Source organism: Cinclus cinclus, chromosome 1, assembly GCF_963662255.1.
Source record: "Cinclus cinclus chromosome 1, bCinCin1.1, whole genome shotgun sequence".
NCBI classification, from domain to species: Eukaryota; Metazoa; Chordata; class Aves; order Passeriformes; family Cinclidae; genus Cinclus; species Cinclus cinclus.
Genome location: NC_085046.1, coordinates 79,357,843 through 79,382,042, shown reverse-complemented (window position 1 = coordinate 79,382,042; position 24,200 = coordinate 79,357,843).

Below are 24,200 nucleotides of genomic sequence, written 5' to 3'. Positions count from 1 at the left end.
TAGTAAATGCTACAATTTTTAAAATTGTATTATGACCTTGAAAACTTTTTTTGGCAAATTTGTTGTCTGCAATTAACAACATATATTTCAGAAACAGAATGTGGATTTATTTTTTTTTTATTTTTAAATTACCTGTATCTAGTTAATTTAGGGAAAAAACTTCAAATACCAAGGAATTGTTGTCACATTACCTTATATAAGAAAAAAAAGTTTGAGAGTCTCTATTTTTTCAGAGCCATCTAATTTTGGAACACAGTGGTAGAGATTGCAAGGAGCCATTTCAGAATAAAAATCAGATGCATAAATCTGCAGCTCTCATCTTTCTCTGATCTTGAGTAGTTTGCAAACTCATTTTAATCCATCTTTTATATTTTGCTAAACTTGAAAAAAGGTCTTTTTTGTGTGTTTGAGCACATTTTTTCTCCTTAATTCTAAGGCAACTTGTGTAGAAGTAAAGGTTGCTTCAAACTGCCTACTTCCAACCACTCAAGTGAATGTTGCAAACCAATGAAATCATGAAGAATGCAGTGCTAGGTTGGAAGTATGCATAATTTTCTCATGCACTTATATCTTCAATTCAATCTTTTAAAAAGAGGATGGAAATGTACTAAAAGCAGACAGTGCTGGATTAACTAGATTATTCTGCTGGGTAATAATCAAATCACCTATAACAGGCAAGTGAATAAGAAATTCTGTCCTCTGTAAAGTGAAAACTCTGTAATGTGGGAGATCACATTGAAACATTCAGCTTGGAGACTAAGATATTTCAGCTGATAGAGCATGAAATTATCTCAGTGTGGAGGAAAAAACATTGTTCATATATTGTGAGGTTTAATTAACTTTTGATTAATTTTTTTGACTCTTAAATTGAGCTACCTTAAATAATAACAACTTTCAACTTAAATTTATGTGTTTGCTTTATATGAATATATTCTAGTTGCAACATTTCTAAAAGATACATTAGAGATTTTAATGCTCAAAAAATTCTGCCATAATTAATTTACGCGCTTGCACACACACATGCGCGCGCAAACACACACACATAAATTTGTAAATCCGTTCCCTTTATCATGGCTTGAACTTTTTCTTTAAGAAAGTAATAAGGTTTATAGCACATTTAATAGAAAAAAAAAGTAGTAACTTGAAATCTGATGGATATCAGCCTGAAAAGATTTTGAAGGTATTAAATATTATGTTTGTGTTGGAGTGTTGCAAAATACCTGGTGGGAAAACTAACTACTGAAATAAATTAAGCATTCTGCATAATAAAAAAAAATTCAGTTTGCTAATGTTTTCCACAGAATTGTACTTTCAGCAATTTTTAGGACTGAAAATGAAATGTAGTTATCCTTCCATTCTCTTATTTGCGAAAAGGAGGAATTAAATAATATTTAAAAATAAAATTATAGTGAAGCCGGAAGAAGGAGAAGGATAAGTTAAAGCTATTTCTTGAATGCTTTTTATTGATTAATTTTGCTTAGATGTGAAGTATTTTGACAAATTATAAGAATTTAGAGCATTGCATTCCTCCCTTGTTAGGGATAAGTTACTGAAGAAAGGGGAATAATGTTGGTGTGTTGAGAAACATTTAATGAGGAACGATTCACAAATCTGAGTGACCTCACAGGCTTGAAAATTTTACTTGTATTTAGTAGAAAAAATAAATAAGTGTGCTGATTTCTTCTTCTTCTGTAGGAGGATGGATAAAGACTGATAGCAGAAGGTTTTTGCTAACTCATCATGAGAAACCAAGAAACTAATCAAAATTGTAGGAGAGAAGAAAAGTTTTAAACCAAAGGAGTCTTCTTCACAGTCCTTTTTTTTTTAATCTAGACACAAAGGGCTTTTCTGGAGATAGTATTTCTGAGAAAAAAGGCTATTGCATGAAATTACTTGACTATCTATTATTCCATCATCTAAATGGAGTAAGATGTTTTCATCATCTTTGTAAAAATGGTCTCTTAGGTTTAGCTGTGATACGTTGAGCATCATAGCCTAATTCCAGAGGCAGTTTTCCTAAAGAGAGCCACACATTGCACTCCTGTAGACGAAATGTGTTCTTCCCCCAAGTCATGCAAAGGCTGCACCTTGGTGCTTTCTCTTTGCCTCTCAGAAGGTATGGAAAATGTCTGAGAGGTTTTTCTGTGGTCCCTCATTTAACAAGCCTATACAGTATCTAATCATGATCAACCTATGTAGGTTTACCAGAGTAATGGCATTTTCTTCATGCAAAATGCATACAAGAAAAATCTCAGAAAATATCAGTAAGTGTTCCCTATGATTCCCCTATGCTAAATGAAGTTTCTTTAGATTTTAACAAGAGGATTTAATTTTCCCCCACCATAAAATTTCATTTGTCTATTTCCTTTCTTAGTATGGTGTCATATTTCTTTCAGCTTCTGTAGTCTCATCAATATTACTAATTTCTAAGATTTATTGTGCCCTTTGCATATTTTCATCTAAGCTATTCAGTAGTTTTGACTTATTAACCATTGCTGTTAGCTGTACCTTGTTCCTGAGAATTAAACTACTTTCTTCTACTTTTTGTCACCTTGCTTCTCTTTTCTGTCTTGACAGAGAACTTTTCATATTTACTCTTTTAACTGTCATCGCTGAAGACTTTTATACTCTTAATTTTCTCTTCTACTGAAGGCGACAAGCTGGCATGTAATTTGCATGAACTTCTTTCAAAATCTTCTCCTGAACATGACAGTCTGCTGAGCTGCTGTCACAGGTAGAGTGTTAATACCCCTTCCCATTAAAGGCACAAACTGTGGAGGAAGCAGAAGAGGACTGGTGGGTCAGACTAGTGGTAAAGCTGCTCCCCTTATACTCCAAAAAAGCAGAATGCTTTGGCACAGCTGTTGCCATGACTGGGTTTCTGGGAAATAAACATTCAAAATAGGCAAATTATCTTTTATTCCCAAGTGTGACATCATCTGAGATAATAATAAAATAGAAAACAGATTTTCTAGATAAGTGATAGGTTTCTGGATATCAAGTTGCCCATGCACTCAAGCACTGGTTGTGTCACAGGGCTTTCAGTCTGTTATTGTGTCTGATGTAATTGTGACTCATGAAAAGCTATTTTGGCTATCAGTTCTACAAAGGAATAAACTCTCATTGTGTAGCAGAAGACAATTCAACTAAATACATTATTTTGCATTTTTTTGTAATATTAAAATTTGCAGTTGAACCGAGTGTGTTGTATCGAGTATGTTGGACAGGGACTTTCACCTAATCATGAGCCAGTCTAAAGCTTTTAAAAAGCTGTTGCAGTTTATCCTTCAGTGAAGAAGGAAAACCCCAAGAGCTTTGGTGGGAAGAAGACGGTTTAACATGTTTGTAATCAGCAGCTACCTTCTCTAACTTTTGTTTCTCTCAGGGTTGTGATGACCAAGGGAAGCCTGCATTTTGTTTCATGTTGGTTCTTTAGGCACAGATATACACATAATATCACTTTTTGGGTTAAGCAGTTAACTGCCATGCTGTGCTTATCACAATATACTGTCTTCTGCTGGTTTACCAGTCAGTCACCGTGATTTTATCATGTCCTTAATCCAAGTTCAGAAAGAATATGCAAAATATATTTATTTTTTCACCTACTACTACTGTTGTGTGGTAATCTTTCCCTGTGCAGATTCTACAATGTGTTTACTTTCCCCAGGGTGTTTTACTTAAGGCTCTCTTAAAACTAAAGACCTCTTTTTGTCTGTTTCTTCTTTGAAACTCACCAAGTGGTCTCCATTTTCATTGAGTGATGGACAGTTAGGAGACACTGAAGGCATCAGGATTGGGAAAAGAGTAAGGAAAAAAAAAATCTAAAACTCATGAGTTGAGTCAAAAACAGTTTAGTAACCAAAAACAAGTACATACAATAATACAAATATGAATTATAGTAATAAAAAAGTGAGGTGGAGACTGGTTTCTTCTGCCATGCCTATAGTGACCATAGGGAAATGGCCCTAAACTGTGCAGAGGATATTCACATTAGATATTAGGAAAAAAATTTCACTGTTAGGGTGGTCAGGGACTAAAATAGTTTGTCTGGGGAAGTAGCGGAGACACCATCCCTTGAGGAGTTCAAGAGGCATCTGAACCTGGCACTGGGTGATCTGGTTTAGAGGTTTAGGGTTTACAGTACTGGTGGATGGTTGGACTGGATGATCTTGAAGACTTGTTCCAACCTTGATGATTCTAGGAATCAATTCTGTGATTCTATGACAAGCTCAAGAAGTGGACCAATGGGAATCATACTAAATCTAAAACACAGCATTCAACCAGGTACTATGGGGAAATCTTACGCTATCCCAGTCATAATCAGCTGGGATAAAACAAATCTGCATAAGGATGGATAAGGTGGTCAGGAACAATTTTAATTCCTAAAATGCTGTAGAATTCTTCTGATATTTCATTCACAACATGTCTGACTCAATGTAAAGATAAAAATTATAATCTGCATTATTAATTTTCTTGCTATGCAGCTTACATAAATGAGAATTGTATTTTTTGGTCACTCAAGGAACTTATCCTTTATTCCACAATATGTGGCATATAAGACAGAAAATACTCCAAAACTTCTTTCTCTCCATAAGTGAGCATAACATTTATAGAAAAATTGTGGGATGAGAATTTTGAGGAGCAGCTGTCTTGGATTCAAAGTGATAGCACAGTGTGTAAGAGCAAAATTAATTCCATTATAGAGCAGAACCTCAGTAAAAAACCACAAAACAGGATTTCATAAGGAAAGGACTGAAGACAAAGATAATGTAAAAACATATAAATGCCAAATTATCCCTACAAACAATGCACTGCTGGCAGTCTATTAAACAGACGAAGCAGTAAACCTGATGATAATTTCTATTACAGATTAATTCAGTTAGAAATTCCTACCTGTTCTCTATAAAAAATAGTGTGATTTGAAAACCACACTTTTCTTTAGTAAGATACTAGTACTGTTTTTTCAACTGTTATAGGTCAGAATAGCCAGATGACAGATACATACAGAGATAAGTACTAACACAGAAACCAAAAAAATTGGTCTTTTTTTCCTATCCTGGATATTTTTTCTGTACAAGGTGGGTTTTGCTGACAATGACTGTCTTTAGATTTGTGTCTACAGTTTGCAGTTTGTACCTTGTTATGCCTCTAGGGACACGTTCTTAAATGAATATTTAATGTTTCTCCTTTCTTTACCACCAAGATACCTGGTAGAAGACTAGTCTAACTTTTTTGAGACCCAACCATGTCCTGGGGTATATCAGGAACAACATCACTAGCTGCTCAATGGAGGGGATTGTCCTGCTCTATTCTGTGCTTGTGTGGCCTCACCTTGAGTCCTGTGTACAGTTTTGGGTGTAGGATATAAAAATGACATTAAGTTCTTAGAGGGCATCCAAAGGAAAGCCCATGAGGAAGGCAAATGGCCTTGAGGGAAAGTTGCATGAGGACTGGCGGGAGTCGCTTGGTCTGTTCAGCCTGGAAGAGACTGAGGGTAGACTTCATTGAAGGTACAAATTCTTTGTGGGGGAAAAGACTCACAGACACTGATCTCTTCTCTTTGGTGACAAGTGACAAGACCCAAAGGAATGGCATAAAGAAATGTCAGGAGATGTTTAGGTTAGATATTGGGAAAAGGTTCTTCTCCTAGAGGGTGGCTGGGCACTGGAACAGCTCTCCAGGCAGTGGTCACAGCACCAAGCCCAGCAGAGCTCAAGAAGCATTTGGACAACACTTTAAGTCACACGGTGTGAATCTTGGGGTTGTCCTGTGCAGGGCCAGGAGTTGGACTGTGATGATTCTTGAGGGTCATTGCTGATCAGGATGTTTTATGATTGTATGACTCGTTACTTACAGGCAAAATATTTTGAAAACAAAAGGATGTTGTTTTCAAGTACTTTTTTTGCATTTATTTTCTGATTTTTGTTTAAAATATTATTTAATATTATTTCCTTTCACTGGACTCATCAATCTCCACTTCTAAAATCTATTGTAATTCAGGTTCCTTTCATTATCTCTAAATTATGATATTTTATGAAGTGTTTCGGGATCTTAATTGGTATGGTTATGTGGATCATTCATGCCAGTTTGGAAAATTATGAAAAAGGCATAACTTCATTAAATTGGATTACAGACCAATGCCAAAAATGTATCAGAGTGCATAACATCAATCAAACATCAGGTGTTTCAGTGTTACTGTTACTGATCATATTTAAGTGCAGGTGATAACAATTTTTTTGGGGGGAAATGCTTAAGGAAAAGAGGGTTGTTCACCTAGTTATTACCTAGTAGGCTTTATCTCAGTTGCTTTCCAAAAATCTCCAATCAAATCTGCAACTCAGAATTTTCATACATTTTTGCCTTGCTGATGTTTGCAGTTATAGCTCTATTATGGTAACTCCTATGCAATTAGCTTGCATAGGGCTTTCTGCAGCCATTAAGCATCTTGACATCCACTGCCTGGAAACATCATCACCCTTAAAAAGATTTGCACTTACATACAGCAATCAGAGTGTACAGGATGAAATAATACAATGCACTAGACCAACTATTCCATTATAAAACATATTTTAGCTTTAAGTTCAGTTATGTGCCTTGTGGGTTCTCAGACAATCTCAACATTCTATAAGACATAGCATAAAAATACCACTCCATGCACACACAAATTAATGCATGCATAATTAAAATATCACTTCAGCCTTATGGAGAGAAAGGCATGTAGGACATGGCACACAAGATTAATCTACTCTTCTATTAATTTAATCAGATAATTTGTCTACTCTAAATGGGTAGAAGATTTGCTTGGATTAGTTTTTAGACAGCATAACTATGTGACTTGTAATTTCCCTATCTGTTATCTTTGTGTGTCCCTGTATTTAAAAGGCATACAAGTCCTAAATTTGCTTAGAATCAAACCAAGGGAAGATCTGATTTTTCACTCAGACCATCCAGAGCTGATGTAGTTCAATCTGTTATGAAAAGGATTTCTATCGTTTTGAGAGCAAGGAGATATCAGTCTGCTTTGAATGGCTGCTCTTGTGAGACTTTAAAAGAAAGAAGAGAAGAAAGCTGTAATTGAAAAGATGTTCTCAGATCATTCCACTAGTGGAGCAGATACAACATTCAGTAAAAGCATTTTGAGGATAATCAGACACATGAATATTATGGACTCCTGAAACTCCAGTGAATTTCATTTTCAAGGTCAGAACAGTGTGTTTCAATTTTATAAACCCACATATCTTAGTGATAAAACATCATTAAAATTTTCATACTGAGATGGTAGATGTTACAAAAAAAAAGGTAATTTCATCAAGTCTGACCTAAAGCACAATAAGAGGCTATTTAAATATTAATTCCAAGGACACACATAAAAATTTCCTAGAGGTAAAAACACCTTATTCTATTATGTTGAAATATGAAACAAATATTTATATACTTATCAATGGAGTGACATTTCTTCATACTGCACAATATTAACTGCATAACAATTGTAAACATCTTGAACAATAAGAAGAGAATATATGAAGTAATGTGTTCTTTTTCTGTGAGTAGAGATTTGTAATTCAGTTGATGAATTACTTTAGAAAGGGGTATGTACGATCAGTTTTAATTGTTTCAAAATTATCAGAGTGTGGCAAAATTGAAACTATCAAAACAACTTTGTAAAAATCAGTGATTATTAGAAACTGCTCATTGTGCTTGCTTTGGTTCACTTGCTAAATGACAACATCATCATATTTCAGCACTAATAGGACAAAACATTTTTTGGAAGTGGAAGTCTAGGAGCTTAATTTTATATTCAATTTTATTTAAATAATTGCAATCAGAGATGCAGTATTTGTTGTAATTCTCAACGACAAGGCAAAATAAAAGCATGAGTGTTCAGGAATAAGATAGCTAGATTTTTGAACCAGAGATGACAGTTGGGTCATAAATCGCTCAAAAAGATAATTTCATTTGTTATTTTAAGCATAATTACTGGGAATAAGTGTAAGTATGGAAATTTATTTGTATTTTTAGTTCACCTCCTGCTTGCACTGCAAGAGAGATCCTAAAGCTACTCAAAAATTCAATAACTTAACGTTCTTCATCTTTCATGTTTTTAATACCCAAGTTTGTGGAGTGATATTCAGGAGTTCTTAGGTAGACTGCAGTATTAGTATAGGCTCTTTTATATATGATGCATGACATGGAGAAATTGACTGTTCTGCTACTGCTGTACGAGTTCTCCTGCTTGCAAGTTAAGACAGATTCTATCCCTTGGTACTGCAGTTTAAGTTCCTTGACCTCTGGGTAGCACTCCTGGGCTTATTTTGTAATGTTATGATCTCTTCACACCATAGTCCCAAGGCTGATGGTAGCATCTCAGACTGCCCCCTTTAGATATGCTGAAAAAGAATCAAGAATCAAGACAGTCTATACAGTGCAGTGTCTGGTGAACACATAATGCAATGCACTTCTCCCACACATGTCTTTTTTGCAGGAATCACAGGATGACAGCTTGCAGAGAAGGTGGGATGGCAACTCATTCTTTTGAGGGCCATATCCCTGGAGGACTGAGAAGATAGAATGACTTCCAAAGTGCTGGCAGGTGTCCCTTATGTTGGTGTGCATGACAATGCCCTGGGACAACTAGCAAAATTTGCACGCCCACAGCAAATTCCTGCCCAGACTGTGTATGGCATCGGTTTGGAAAGTAGTTCATGTCCCTTTTTTTCATGTAGAAAAGCAAATATACATGCAAAAACATACTTAGTTGTCATAAACCTTCTTTACTGAAACCTGGAACTCTCTTCTTTGCGGTGATTTGCTGCTATTTGTTGTTTAACAATTGCTATGCAAAAGTATTTCAACCCCATGGCCAGGCTGTGCTCTCAAACAGATGTAAGAGCATATTTGGTGAAGGGCTTACTTTTCACTGCAATGACTGTTTCCTTCACAGCTACAGATATCTAAACTCATGCAACATACTTTCTGAGGGAATATTCCTTCCATCTCTTTCCTCTCTCTTCCTTCAAAAAAAACAAAACAAAACAAAATAAAACAAAAAACTTGTAAGTCACCAGAGCTGGATTTTTCTTCTTTGGTGGAGAGGCCAGCTGAGAATTCTAGTGATGATTGCGATGTGAGGAGAAGCACTGAAGAGAATACCTGCTCTCTATAATCACTCATAAAAGAGTTGTACAGTCACCCTGCATAACTTTTGTGCTCCCACTTCTCTTTCACAGAAGTCACACTTTCTAACCAGCGCTTCAACATCTAGAATTTAGTTTCCCAAATCTATTTTTATTTGCAACAAGTTAAATTATTTTTTCCCCAAATGTAGTAAGCCTGTTTTGCCAAAGACAGGAATTGGTCAGTGATTTTTGTCTTTATCTCAACTCATATGGTTTTTCATCCTCTTTTCTCCTTCTGTCCTGTTGGGGAGGGGGAGTGAGAGGGTGTCTGTATGGGAATTCAAACCTTTGCCAAGGTCAACAATGCTAATTCGAGTTTATTAAAAATCTAGTTGCCTATTCTTCTGGTGGCATATGCATAGATTAACCTGAGACATCTGGTCTCTGAGTGTTTGTAAGTATAAAATAAACCACTGAATCATTCCCATAGCAGCAAAACCTTCACTTGTCTTCCACATTTTACTGACACATTTCAAGTTATTTAAATAAGGAGCAGGTTTGGGAATGGCAACAGCTCAAAAAAAAATCCTTGTCAACAAAGCAATTCGTCTAACAAGATAAGGAAATTGTTCAGAAAGATGGAAGACAGCTATACTGTTCCAATGGTAGGTAGGTCTTGACTGGTATTTTCCCAGCAGGAGGTAGCTTGTTGGAAGAACATCTGTATCCCAAGTGTGACTAATATTCCAAGAAGAACTTGAACATAAATGTACATGCAGACATCACATGGTGCTTATTCTTCAAGATGCATGCTTGTAAATGATCATTTGGTTTTCTGAACCATGAGAATCACTGCAGAGGTGCAATGCATTCAAATATGTTGCTAGAAAAAATTGTTTTAGAGAGTAGGAGTTTTTCTCATCTGCTCAGGAAAATTAAGTGTTTTTATTGGTTGAACGGAGGCACCTTAAGCAGTAGTAGATCCTATTATTTGAGCTCTACTTGATCTGGTCACAGCTGAGCATCTAAAGAAACTTTACAACTCATAATGGACTGTACTTAAAAATCACCTTAATGTGTCTAGAATAATCAACTAGAAAAAAAAAAAACCTATGACTTGTTTCAGAAAGCCATATTAGGATGTTTGAGGAAACCACATTCTGAATAAAAACAAAAAAACTCCACACAAAATATTAAACCAAATTACTTACCTGCCCATGGAGTTCTTTGGAAAAGATAATGAAATTTCTCTTAAAAATTTTTAGTTTCTTGGCTCTGATGTTCCATCAGACAGCTGTTTTGAAACCTCCCTCCTTTTTATATCTAATAAAAAAGTAAATTCTTCCTAAGGCTTTTGTTTGTTTGTTTTTGTTTTTGTTTTTTTGCTATAAGAAAATGATTGAAAAAAATGGCCAAGATTCCCTAAATCGCCTTTTTTTTTTAACATTTTTTAGGATGACAAGTATCTTCTCTGCCTCTTCTTGGCATGAACAATCTGGGGTACAAACAGTTTTATTTACATAGAATCGTAGAATAGTTTCCAATCACACAAAATTGCAAAGAGAGCTTGCTCATAAATGCCTGTGAAATACCACAGATAGATACTTGTTCCTGTAATAACTAACTCTTTCTTCCTATCATTCTAATAGGTCTCCTCTACATCTGTTGCACATAAAATGCTTTTTCTTCCCAGACTGTGTAATTACAGAGTTCTCATTCTAACAATTTCTCTGAACATCAAGACTACTGAAGTGTTTTGCATATCAGTTTAGTTATGCAGAAGACATGCCTCAGAGAGTGAAATTGTAAAGCCTGAACCTCAGCAGTCTAATTGAATAGATAAGTCTTAAAAAATCTGACTTCAGAGAATCGTATTAAATCATATGAAGAAAGAGGGTAGCAGATAGCATAATATTACCATGTCACCTCCTCTTTCTTCACCTTACTCTTGCTTCTGCACTAGGAAAATATTGGCATTCAGTTTCTGGTTTGTTGTTGGATTTTTTTTGGCAAACTAAAGTTATTGTCTAAGCAAGCTGTGCTTCATGATTATAATAATCTCTTTTCTTCTTGAACTGGTAGTTCCAAACTTTTAGAACTTTCTGTTGCAATTTCTTTCCTTTAAATTAGATTATTTTAATAGATGGGAACTCAGTTGCATAATCAACTTTATTCCATTTTTTACGACACAGCTGTTAAGAAAAAGGAAGGAAAAAGCTCTAAGTCACTACAGCATTCAATATTTATTTTCCAAATACAGCCTAGGAATGTCAGTACTACTGGGATTGAGCTGAAAGGTTATTCAAGATGCCTTACTATGCTAACCTTTATTTATGACTGGGGCAGAGAAGCCGGTGAGACAACGTGCACTTCAGGTTTTCTCACTCTGTATTTGTGACCTGTCCATAAGAAATTTCCTTGAGAGAGTGATTGTCTTGTAAAAAGCACTGATTAGCTGTTGAACTGAATCTAGCATATGGTGCAGCAGAACTTTCACAAAACTGGCTTGAATAGAATGGTGCCATCTGTCTGGGTTCAGTTCCGCTAACAGTCTGTCAGATTTTGTTGTTCTAACCTCTTCAGTAATTAAAGACAAATTGGCATGGACTGCTAAGAGAATACAACCTCTCAAAAAGCTACCTTCAGTTTCTGTGTAATCAAGGCTCCTTGTGAATCATAAACAACCATTAGGGTTAATATAATAAAAACAAATATAGTTTCACATCCTAGAATATAGAATTGTGATGTAAAGAACACTGCGGCTACAAAAGATCATTTGGTTTCTGTGTTCTGGAACACTGACTAAAGTTATAAATACCATTTAATTTAATCTCCCTTATTGTGAGTACATTATTATTTCCATTAATGGTAGCTATCTGCTGATGAGATATATGGCAATTAAAATTGATATTTAAGATTAAAAATTATGCTGAATATCTGTCTATCAGTAAATAAAACATGCAGAAGAGATTTAGTTTTTACCTTGCTAATATCTATCATAGATTTTCAACATCAGACATTATATAAATTCCTTCTTTCTTTAGGCCTAAACCTGAGTGAGATTCGACCAAATTACATTATTTCAGAATGAAAATAACAAGCTTGCATTTCCATGAAGAGTTTTAGATTAATGCCATTAGCCAAAACCTAGTACTATGTTTACTGAGCTTATTAAAAATACGAGATTTATCTTAAAAAAGCAGCTACTAAAGCAAAGAAAGAGTTTTTACCTTAGCAGGGTAAGGGTGGAGAATACTTTTCAAAAATGAGAACAATAAACTAGAAATGACAATTCATTGATATTTTTTCCTTCAAAGTAAAATCAGTTTCAGTAATACCTGTTTGCATTTCTGGAGTAGCCAGTGAATGTTTTAAAATAGATTGCTAAAAGGAATAATTTTTAAAATAATATCTTAAGAAAAGAAGCTCACAGTCAGGAAACATGTCTTTCTACTTCCTTGAAGCATACTCCTTTCCCAAGGATTTCATAATCCCATATAGCCTTTCTTCTTGATGCAGAACCAGCTGTTTTGATCTGTCACTTGCTTTTGCATCAGGACATGATGTTCATTCTGTATAATAAGATTTTGCAAATGCAGTAATGCTAAAATTTAGAACCATTAGTCTTAAATGTCCAGCATATTCTGCACACAACAAAGTCAACAAAAATCGTGCAGAAACCAGAGAGGACAATGATTTTCCTTCAAATCTCCTTCCCATGGATATCTGATAAGGCACAAATGCAGGAACCTGGCTGCACTGCTGGCTAGGTAGGCAGCTGAACACTGAGGCTTCCGCTCTCTTGCAAAGGACATCCATCTTCAAGCTTCAGAGAACCTAGATTTTAATGCAAACTAATAAAAAGAGAATAGAGAGGCCTAACTGCACCCCACTTATTTAATCTCTGGTCATAAAATCATAGAATTGTTTGGGTTGGAAGGGTACCTTGAATATCATCCAGTTCCAACCCTGTGCCTTCAACAAGAAGGTCTTCACCCTAAAATTTCAACTGTTTTAATTTAGCTGCATCTACATGTTATCTCTAGGCTGAAGTAAACAGCGATTTCAACAATCAATCTACCTACACCAGTTATAGACTACTGTTTTCAGAGTTCTTTCAAATATATTTTTTCAACTGAATTAATGTGCTTCCACTCCAGATATTATAAGTAACCATAATGGATTTATTTTTCCTTTTTTTCTGGTAGTGGTGAGAGTATAATTGCACAACTTGAATTTAATTTTTCTTTTTCAGAAGAAATAATAATAATAGTAGTAATAATAATAATAATAATAATAATCGTAATAGTAATAATAATAATAAATTCCCAGTACTATAGACATCCAATATTTAATAAAATTCCATTAAATGGAATGCACTAATAGTGTACTTTTTCTAAAGTACACACATTTTTAAGACTAAGTGAGAATTTTAGGAAATTTTTTATCGAACAAATGGTCATTTTAATTTCTTGTTGATACAGTAAAATATTTGAAATTATGGGAAATCTTTCATAGTTGCAGTTAGTGAAATATTCAAGCCTAAAGTAAAGAAGGTAGGAAACTGTTTTCAGAACCTGATTTATTTAAAATAAAATCTAATAAAATACTGATTTCTGACAAATATATCAAAGGGTTATCTAAAATTTACTTGGCTGTTTAAAAATTATATATAACATTTGCCTCAGAGAAATATAGTATGTGCAGAAACGATCAAGAGTAAGAGGAAACTACCAACAGTAAAATAATGCCTTTGGATAGCCCACTTTGGATTAATGAAAATAATGTTGATGAGCTAGTTAAAACAAGAAATTGAATGAGATGATAGAACAGTTCAATATTATTTTGTTAAACATCTCAAAAATAAACTAATAGAAAAGTGAAATGTGAATATTTGCCTCATCCCAAAAAATTGAAGGCTAAAATTAAATGGTTTCTTGCTATGTCATTGTGTAACTTGCAGCTGTTATGTGAATACCTGTATTTGGTTTCAATTTTCTCCCTCACCATTTTCAGACAGCAGTAAAAAAGAAATTGTAGTTTCTTACAAAACTGAGGTAAAAACTGTGACAGATCTTAAATGGAATAGTGCTAAAGTATTTAAATCTACAGAAAACAGCCTTTAATCTTCACTACTGGAAAACTCTCTAATCTCAATCACTTTCTTGAATGCTGAATCATTTTAGGCAATACAGTGCAAGAGCTCTGATACTTGAATGCTTCATAGAATCCTTCTATCTTTACAAAGAGCCTGAGAACTGATAGGTTATCTCCATCTTTATTTGAGAACTTTCAATATTGCCTCATGCCACGTTTTGATACACGAGTTTACTGCCTCTATTCAACTACTGCTTGAATTCTTGTAATTGAAATAGTGCCAAACCAAACAGTCTCAAAAACAGTTTCTCTCCACACTTCATTTCTGGGAGTGTGCTGCATCTGCAGTAATCAGTGTAGTGCTGGATAATGCCCAGTGCTGAAAAGTGCTGTCAAGACACTGAACAAGTTGGAAGCCCAGCCTAGAAAACTGATTTTGGCCAGATAATATGCAGATAATTCAAGACAGCATTGATAGGGAACTTGTGCTTTGGATGTCATTGCAGTAGCATCAACTGCAATGATCACTAAAACAGCAAAAAAAGCATGGGGCTTGGAGAAAAAATGTTATTGGAATTGGTCTGAGGAATTCTTTAATTAGAACCTATATGAAAGATATCCTGAGATTTTAGATGAGCTAAACCTTATTCACACTCCAGCTATCTTGGAACCACAAAATATTCCTCCTCAGAATTATGAAGCTGATATTGATCAGTGCGAGACCTTTGGGAAATGGAAGTTGCTGCATTCGTGTTTTATTGTTGTCTACACAGTGACAAGTAAGAATTTCCAGTTTAGACAACAAAGTAAATAACAATGAACAAGAAGTAGTCTATGTAAGTTGACAGACTTTGAATTCACATGAAGAAAAATCTACTTTTGAACTTTTGAATGCTACTAAAATTCTGGGGTGTAAAAATCAGTCTTTGTTTTTCTTTTGGGAAAACTGCATCTGGGAATGAATGTTAAACATTTAAAAATGGCTATCTACTTTGAAATGCTGGTGATAACTTACATGAGATTTACTAGATATTTTCTATTGTATATTTCCAAATGTAAATATAGTAGTTTAAAACGCACTATTAAAAATATTTTGCATTTTTTTTACTTTTGTAGCTTACAGCTTGACTCATAGTATTTTTTTTTATAAAATCACTTATTTATATGCAAATTTAAAACACTTATGGACCAAAAGAGACTTCAGAATCCTAAAATTCAAATTATATAAAAGTAATATGGAGGTATATCCTTGCTGATTCTGTGGTGACTTAGAACTAACAAGTTTCTCTCAGATTCTAAAAATGGTTGAAAATTCTGTTGTTTGTCTGTGGTGGAAATAATTTTCTAGGAAAAAGTGAGAAAGAATGTTAGCTGCTCAGCATTGTGTCTGTTTGTTTGCACCAGGAAGCTGCTGCATATCTCATCAATTATTAGAAATTACTACACTTCTTTGAACTTCATAGAGAACTGCAAGAAGAGTTCTATATAAACCATTCAGGTTTCTTTTGCATTAATGTGACCAAAAAGAATAATTCCTTTTTAACAGTTAAGCTAAATGTTCCCTCTGACATCTGCCATGTTTTTTAAAATGTCTTAAAGCAAATAAGTTTTTTTAAACTGCCTCCCCACACACTTTTTTTTCTCTCTTTTTTTTTTTTTCCCACTGGGGAGAAATCACTTTATAGACCACAATTAAATTAACTATGAGATACTGAAGAAATATAATGCACACAGTTAAGTATTTACTATGTGCATTCATGTTGCCTGTAAAATCAATATTCCTGTACAAGTGAATTTGGTTTTCTTTGTTTTCATGGAGCAATTCTGCTTCACATTAAAGTTCTCAAATAGTCCCTTTCACCTCAAAGCAAACACAGTCTGGTTCAGTGAAAGCAGTAAAATTAGGCATGCAGGAATCAAATCTAATTGATTTTTGGTCACCAATGAACCTTCACAGAAAACAATTTCCTCCTTTTTTTGCAGGAGCACAATTCCTGCACAAGAATAGGCTTTTTCTGGTTTTGCACCATATAGCAAAAATAATGAAAATTACTTCATTTAAATTTCCTTATACGCATTTTGATTGAATCCAAACCACAGTTCAAGAAATGGGAAAATGTTTTAGAATTGGAATTTTTTCACAATGAGCTCTCAGCAGATCATCTAAGGAAAAGAAACTCAATTTTTCTGATTTTGCAGACACTAAAACTGATTCTATATTGAAATAAACCATGAAAAATTAAGTCAAATGTAGAAGTTGCTTGTTTTTTTTTTGAATACTTCCAAAAGGTTTTCCACTTTTTACCAAGCATTCATTATGTGAAATTAATGCAAGGTGAGTTTTAATGTAGTTTATGAACATGATACTATGTTTACTTCATTTCAAAATAAATTAACATTTAAATAAATGTTATATGGATTTAATTTAAAAAAAAAGTAGCTTGGAGAAAAAATATGAGCTATAGTAACATATCTTAGACTGACCAAACCTCTATGTAAAATAACACAGAGCATATTTAGTGAAGAAATCTAACACCCAAAGGTCAGCCAAACATTCTTGTAAGTTTTACTTAACAGTTACTAGAAAACTCATCATATTCAATTGGTTACTAATACCAATTTATTTTTTTTAAATCGTCTTGAATGGCCTATAGTGACATTGGGTTTACTTGCAGTGAGCACAGCTCGAACCAGGCATAAAGACAAATTTTGGTACTCTGTGTCTTTTGCAGCTGTCACCAGTGACAGCTTTTAAGTATTCTTTTGATTGTCACCAGTGGCATCTAAATATTTTATCTGTAGCTTGCTTATGCATAAATCCCTTAGGAATTCTGGTTTCCTAGGGTGACCCTACAAACCAAAAAAAGAATAGCTGTAGAAACTAGAAAAACAGATCATCTATAGTCTACATTTGGGAAATTGTTTACTAATGTGTTTTAAGTGTTTATCACCACCTAGGCAACAGATCATTGTGACTGCTGGTGTTTTTTCATCACCTAATACTATTACTATTAGCCCAGAGTTGAGGTTTATCTGGCTACTTTCCTTACACTAACCATCTCAAAACAAGCCAGAAAATTTTCCTAGTAAAACAGCATGACTTGGACTCCAAACTGGGATACTTCAAGATTCTAGATAGAGAAATCTCAAATAAACTGGCCAGATGAAAACCAGTAAGATAAAGTTCATAGACATTTCCTTGCATGTGCCCTTGCATTCAGATTGTCAAAGGTCTCAGTAGCTTACTGAGTTGCAAAAAACTCTACAAAAGCTATCCAAAGTGCAGGGGTAACTACTCTGCACCTGTTCCCAGTTGTTCTTTCTCTGACTTTCTGACCCCTTTTTTTTTTATTTGACCCCTCTTGACATATCTCGGAAATTTCTTCTCTTAAGCTTTCTCAGCCAAACCTAGGAAAAAGAGCAATTATAAGCTTCTAGAGGAATCCTCTCAAATATTTACTGCAGCAAATTAACATAGAAAAATTAAAGTAAATGTTGTCCATAATTATTCTCATAAGCCATTCCTCACTGATTTAAACGAGTCCTCAGAATTTCTCTTCTACGTCCACCTCTCTTGGACTACACTTATCTATCATGCCTTAAATCAAATATCCAGCTCACATACACTGTCTTTCTATGCAAAAGCTCAGGTTTGTTTATTGCTATGGCAACCTCATTCCCTTTTTTCAGGCTTTTAGTAGAAGGACATTAACATGAGTGGCCAGCTTCACGTCAAGATTTTTCTTTAGGGTGACAAATGTAGATCATTTTTATTTGCCATTTCTGTTGCAAATTAGTCATGAGAAGGTTGCCCAAAGTGTCAGGCTAGACAAAACAGTAATGAGAGACACCTCCCTTTTCACTCCAAATGTAAAGGTTGAGCAAAGCTACAAAAAAAAGTAAAAAACAAGTAGTAGTTCTCTCTAGTACCAGTATACCGGATAAAGTTAATTGGATGATGAGCAGAAAATAAGGTGCACTTCCATTATCATTCTTTCCATTAAGATACAGCTACTTACCATAAAGCCAATTTTATATAATAGAACTTTATAATGACATTGATATTGATATTGATATTGATATTGATATTATTAGTAGTAGTATTAGGATTAGCATTAGCATTAGTATTATTTCATTATAGCATTATACTATTCTTTGACACACTAAAATGTTCTCAGTTATTTGTCAAGGGCTGGAAGCTCTGCATAGGACACAGGAATTTGTGGATGCCAGGTTACCAGTAAGAGCCCCAAGCTTTTTAGTGGACCAATGAAATCACAGGCGTTCATTAAGAGTTGAGAGGGGCTTTCTTCAGGAATTTCTGCTGTGTTGGGAGAGCTTTTCCGTAAGAGTGTGACTGATAGTAAATTTTTACTTCCTTATAACTGAGACTGAAAAAGAAACAAAAGGACCCTTTATATCATTGGGAAAACATGGAGGATCTGAGCGGAACTCAGTGGTTATTTAAAAAAAAAAAAAAGAATGTGCATTAAACCCACATAGATAAAATGTCAGTTCTTTGGTGCAGAAAGCAAAAAAAATATCATTTAATTCAAATTGGTTACATTGGAGATAAACTTCAGCCAAGACTCATCTGCACAAATATATGGAAGCATGCTTCCTTAACCTTTTCCTAGTAATAACAAGGGAAAATAAAAATTCCCTAGATTTCCTCTTATAAGCGAAAGGGAAGAAAAAGTTCAAAGCAAACAAATCCGCAAGATGAATAAGGAAAATAAATTCCACATACTGAGGGGTAATCTTTAACTTGCCATTAAATGGCATTTATAGGTACTTAAAGAGTCAAATGGGATGATCAAAAAGAGATTATGATTTTTTTTTCTAAAAGTAATAGAAAAGAAAAATGAAAGGAATAGATATAGATTCCACATTTTTCAAAGCAACATCTCTGTTCAGTTGACACATTTTTAATGGGAGAAAAAAATTAAACAGAAGAATCTTTGAAGTGTTCTTGTGTTTTGTTTTCATCAATTCTTTTCTGTTCTGAATGGCTTCTCATTTTTGTAGTCTATTACCTGTTTATACAACATGTAAGTACTTGCTTCTTCAAAAGGAAATTGGTAGAAATAAGAACTGGTGTCACTAAGAGGAAGACCTGTGAATCCTATTTAATAGCAAACTACATATGTTCACTTTCCTAACTGTACAGGTGGAGAACAGATGCTCACAATTCTTTGGACATTTTAGTTGTGGAGTAGGAATCCAGGTATAAACCATTGCCAAAAAAATTTATTTCCAATGAATATTGGATGTGTTTTGGAAACAAATAAAAATTTCATCACACAGTTGGGGCTGACAGTAGGAATGGGATGAAAGATAGAGATATAGGCCTCTCTACTCTTTTCCTTTTAAATTAAAATTATGTTTTGCCTTAGAATATTCCAGTGTGTGAAACATACCAAATTAAGTATTTAAGGTAGTCTACCATATTTTCATGAGCTAAAAATTATTTTTAAACTTCATTCGAGAGAGGAGGTATGATCATAAATTAAAAGTGTTATCATGGTACTCATGATCACCTTTCACTTTTTATCATGATAGTATAGCCATTTGTTAGCTAGCATTTTGTTCTTTGACTCTAAGATAGTCTTGTTTTATGTGGGATGATAACATATAGGTAGCATAAAATTATTTCCTTGTCATTCTTCTGAAATTGCATCTGAAACAATATGTGGATGAAAACTAGTATTTTCTTGTAGTACACTGATTTGAATTGCCATTGATTAAAGCAAACACATTCCAACTATTCTTCCTGTTTAAATTGACAGATTTTTTTTTTTCCATTTGAGGTTATGTTGGAATAGTCATGAAAGAAAAATAAAAAGAGATTTGTTTGAAATCAGGTGTTTAATAGTATGAAAAATTATTTTGAAACAAACAAACAAAAAATAGAAGTTCCAAGTTGTCTTTAAGCTATTAGAATAATTAATTGTGTTTAAAATGTAATACATATGTACTTGGGTCTATACACGTAAACTTTGAGTCACTGGTTCTTGCTAACTTTTTTTCATGCAGTAGTGCATTATTCTTGCACCATTTTTGAGGGAAAAGGAGAAGAATTAAATAGAAAGCTTTTAATCCTAAGTCAAAACGTATCTGTATGTGCGCACAAGTATTCTATAATGGACATACAGTCAGGAAGCTACTTAATGATTAAGTTCACAGTTAATTAAGGGGGACTCAGTAACCAATATGGCAAACAATATTTATTTTCTCAGCAAAAAAAAAAAGTCCATTAGTCTACAGTCACAGTAGGTGTTTTTATACCTTCAGCATTTACCTTGTGCTTTTACAGCACATTTTTTGAAATGTCTTAACCTTAATTGACAAGATTCTGCTTGAATCTTTTCTCATGAACAGTTCTTTTTGTCAGCCTCATTTCGCGTTTTAGAGTTTTACACCATTTTTAAGATCTTTTGCTTTTGCTAGGTTTAAAAAATGCCATTTTTCATTATGTATTTTTTTCCATGGGGTTATTTATGGAACAGCTTACATCTCTCTTACACGTCCTATTTGCATTCTTTTGCAGTGTTTCTGCTACCTTCCCTTCAGAGAATAATTCCCCGAGGAATTATTGAGCCTGCCTGATACTTTGGAATAAAATGCTGTGTTTTGAAAACAAAAAATTCTTTTTCTTCATGATTGCTTGTAGAAGACTATAATTTGGAGCATATTAAACTTATAAAATTAACATAATTATGCTAAAATATATTTTTATTATAAATTATCATTTAAAAAGTTAAAGTTTGGCTCAAAACCATGTAGTTTCCATTCTTTACTTAAATGACAGAAGTTTAAATGTTTTAGATAGATTTTAAAAACCCCTCTAGAATTTAATGTGTTTTTTAAAAAAATCTGGCTTGTGAAGGAGAAAGGCATAAAGGAATAAATTTTCATTGGAAGACAGTCTCAGTATGGTCTAAACCAGCAAATATTTAGAATGCTTCCATGAATAGAATCATGATGTTGTTGTAGCAGCATTGTAAGAGCGGAAAGGCTGGCTTCAGGTCTGTCTTGGCAGATAAGTAATTGAAATCAGGGCAGATCTGCTTATGAAGGTTAGAAAAATCTTTAGGACACAACTTCTGTCTGATCGTCATTTTTCCTTAGGTTTATATTTCTTTTCAGCCCCACAATGTTTAACGCAAATCTGGAGGACAAAGATATTTTTCTTCATGTGTTAGTTTTATTTCTAAACTTCAGAGGTCATTCCTTTGCCTCTTTTGTTTAGTGCAACAGCACTTCCATTTTTCATTAATGCTGTTGTGTTCTATAGTACAGGAAATAAGAAGGGCTTTAGGGTTTCTAACTTTAGATTGTATGTCACAGATTCTTGTATTTGTCAAAAGAAAAGCACATATAATTCTGAAAGACGTGAACCACATGGTCAGTGAGCATAGTCTAATCAACCCCCCGTCAGGAGAAGTACCTAGAAAGTATCTGAGTAAGATTGCTGAAATAGAAAATCAAGCTTCCAAGTAGAAGTTAAGTCTCTTAATCTCTAAAATACTAATTTTTATTTAAGGAATCCCTGAAGGAGAATATATAACAGATCTTACTGAGTCCTAAAACTCCTGGGAAACAGTCTATTTCATCCACCAAAGCATGGCTATAACACATCCTTGTCTTTTGATAGAAGTTCTCCTCTCTTTGTACACAGTGGCACAGATAATATGGTCTCATGATTCCTTCCCACTCCTACCTCTATGGAGCTTTCTCAGTTGTGTAGGACCTTTTATAAATCAAGTGCCATTCCAAACTTTTTTCTTCTTTAAATTACTGATGTCATACTCAGAAGTCCAAGAAATCCTCACTGTACAGTAGGCAGCAATTTTACTGAACTAATTTTTAAATATTGCATCTCTCAGGCCCTTCTGTAATTCTGATATCCCTTGCTGAATGCCTTCATCACAAAGAACTCTTAGACTCTGCTTGAAATTTAACATCCAAATGTTTTAACTGCTGCCATTATGTCTTTCTGTTTTGCCATAAAACAGGAGGCCTAAAACAAATGTTACCTGTTTATATTCATCTAATTCTCCTGTGTTTTCTGTTAAATCTATCAGTAAAAATTCCATCCCTTTGGAATCCAGCTGTACAGCACTGCTTCCCAGTTCAGGACCTGCTTTGTCTTTTCATGTTCACAACAAGCTCCCCCTATGTGATAGTGCAAAGTGTTTTTTTATATTCTTAATTTTCCATTCAGTTTTGGTGTAGTTAAAAGCCTCATCTTTTATTACCATTTGGCATTTCTTCTCTTGCTGGAAAAACTTTTGTCATTGTCCTTTAATACAATATTTTTCAAGGCAAGATTGACTCTTGAAGCCTACCTGTAAAATAATCTCAGGTATTCAACAGACCTAAGCACAATAGAACAATTAATCAAGTTTGGTAGTGGCAGCAAACAGATATTAAAATTAGGAATTTTTCAGGTGATGCAGGAGGAATAATAGAAAAAAAAAAAAACCAAAAAAAAAACCAAAACCCAAACCTAATGTGTGCAGGGCAAAGCTGCCAGCATCTTGAACTCCTGAAATGGCAGGAATTAAATAATGAGGTGAGTCCACCTAATCTGTGCTGGCCTCCCTGATGTCAGGGAAACTTCTTCAGTCTTGGTCTAATTCTGAAACCTAAGAGGCAAAACTTATTACTACCATGAGTTATATAGACTAAATGGTCTAATGACATTCAGCACATCTTTTCTGATGCCCTACTTCTAGCTGGGATCAATACTTAACACTTCTGCAAAAAATGAAAGAAACAAACACTCTTTATTTGACTAGTTATGAGTGGAGACAAGGGGGAAATTTTGCCCTTTGCTGGCAATCACTGAATCCATTAATCTTTGATGGTTTCATGGTTTAATTCCTCTATTTTATCATCAACACCATTAACACAACATGAGCAAATCTATTGCTTTCACTGGCATACAAACTTCAGGCTACCTCTTGCTATCTGTGTTGTATTAGCTTACTAAACAGTGTACATCTGTATATTTGAAAAACTTTGAAGTCAAATACTGGCCACATTTAATAAGATCTCTCAATGTAGCATGTGGGAGCCTAACCTAATACCCTTGGATAGAAACACTAACTTGGTTTTCAGCAGAAATCACCATGTCATAAGTTATTGTTATTCTACGTTACCTGTTTGGTACTTGTACAGACTTGTAAGGTATTCACTACTATGGCAAACCTGGCTCAGTGGTGACAGGGTACCTGGAAACAACTGTACATTCAGGAAGGAATATAAGTAACTGATTCACAATGGCCTTGAAGTGGTAATGCTTTTCAGTAATGTTCTAATTGAATGAGAAATTAGTGTGTTGTGACACTCCAAAATATGGAGTGTCCAACAATGGGCTCCAAAATATCAAAGGGTTGGTCCAAAATATGAAAATCTGGGCATGTTTCCTAAGCCCATCCTTTCCAGAGCAGTAGATCTTGAACTATATCTTTAGTACAGTCCTGCCTTTTCAATAACTTTGCATTTAGGTGCTTTCCCCAATCGAGTGACCAGTTATTAGGGTGTGTGTTGGTTAAGAAGATGGTCTCCACTATATTTTAGACCTTCAGATATGCAAAAAAAAAAATCTGGCAAAAAAAAATCTGGCAAAAAAAAATCTGAGAATCTTGTTTAAGGTAAGCAGATATACTAAGTATAAAGCTTCCAGTTTTACCCAGGAATCTACAGTAAGCTACTGTCAGAAAGAAGGGAAAAAAGATGGAGTATTAGTGTTGATGCTAGTTTTATTTTTGGTTCAGTAAGATACAAGAAAATGTAAATCAAACTAATAGACACAATAATACTAATAAGAGTAAGGGGTAGTATTATTTTTGTACCACTGCATATCTTAGTTTAGAGCTAACACAATTTAATATTCTAACATGCATTAACAATGTAAGAGTTAAGAAGTGACAGGAAAATAAAATAATTTGAGGTTCATATTGTATAAAAGGTATCTTT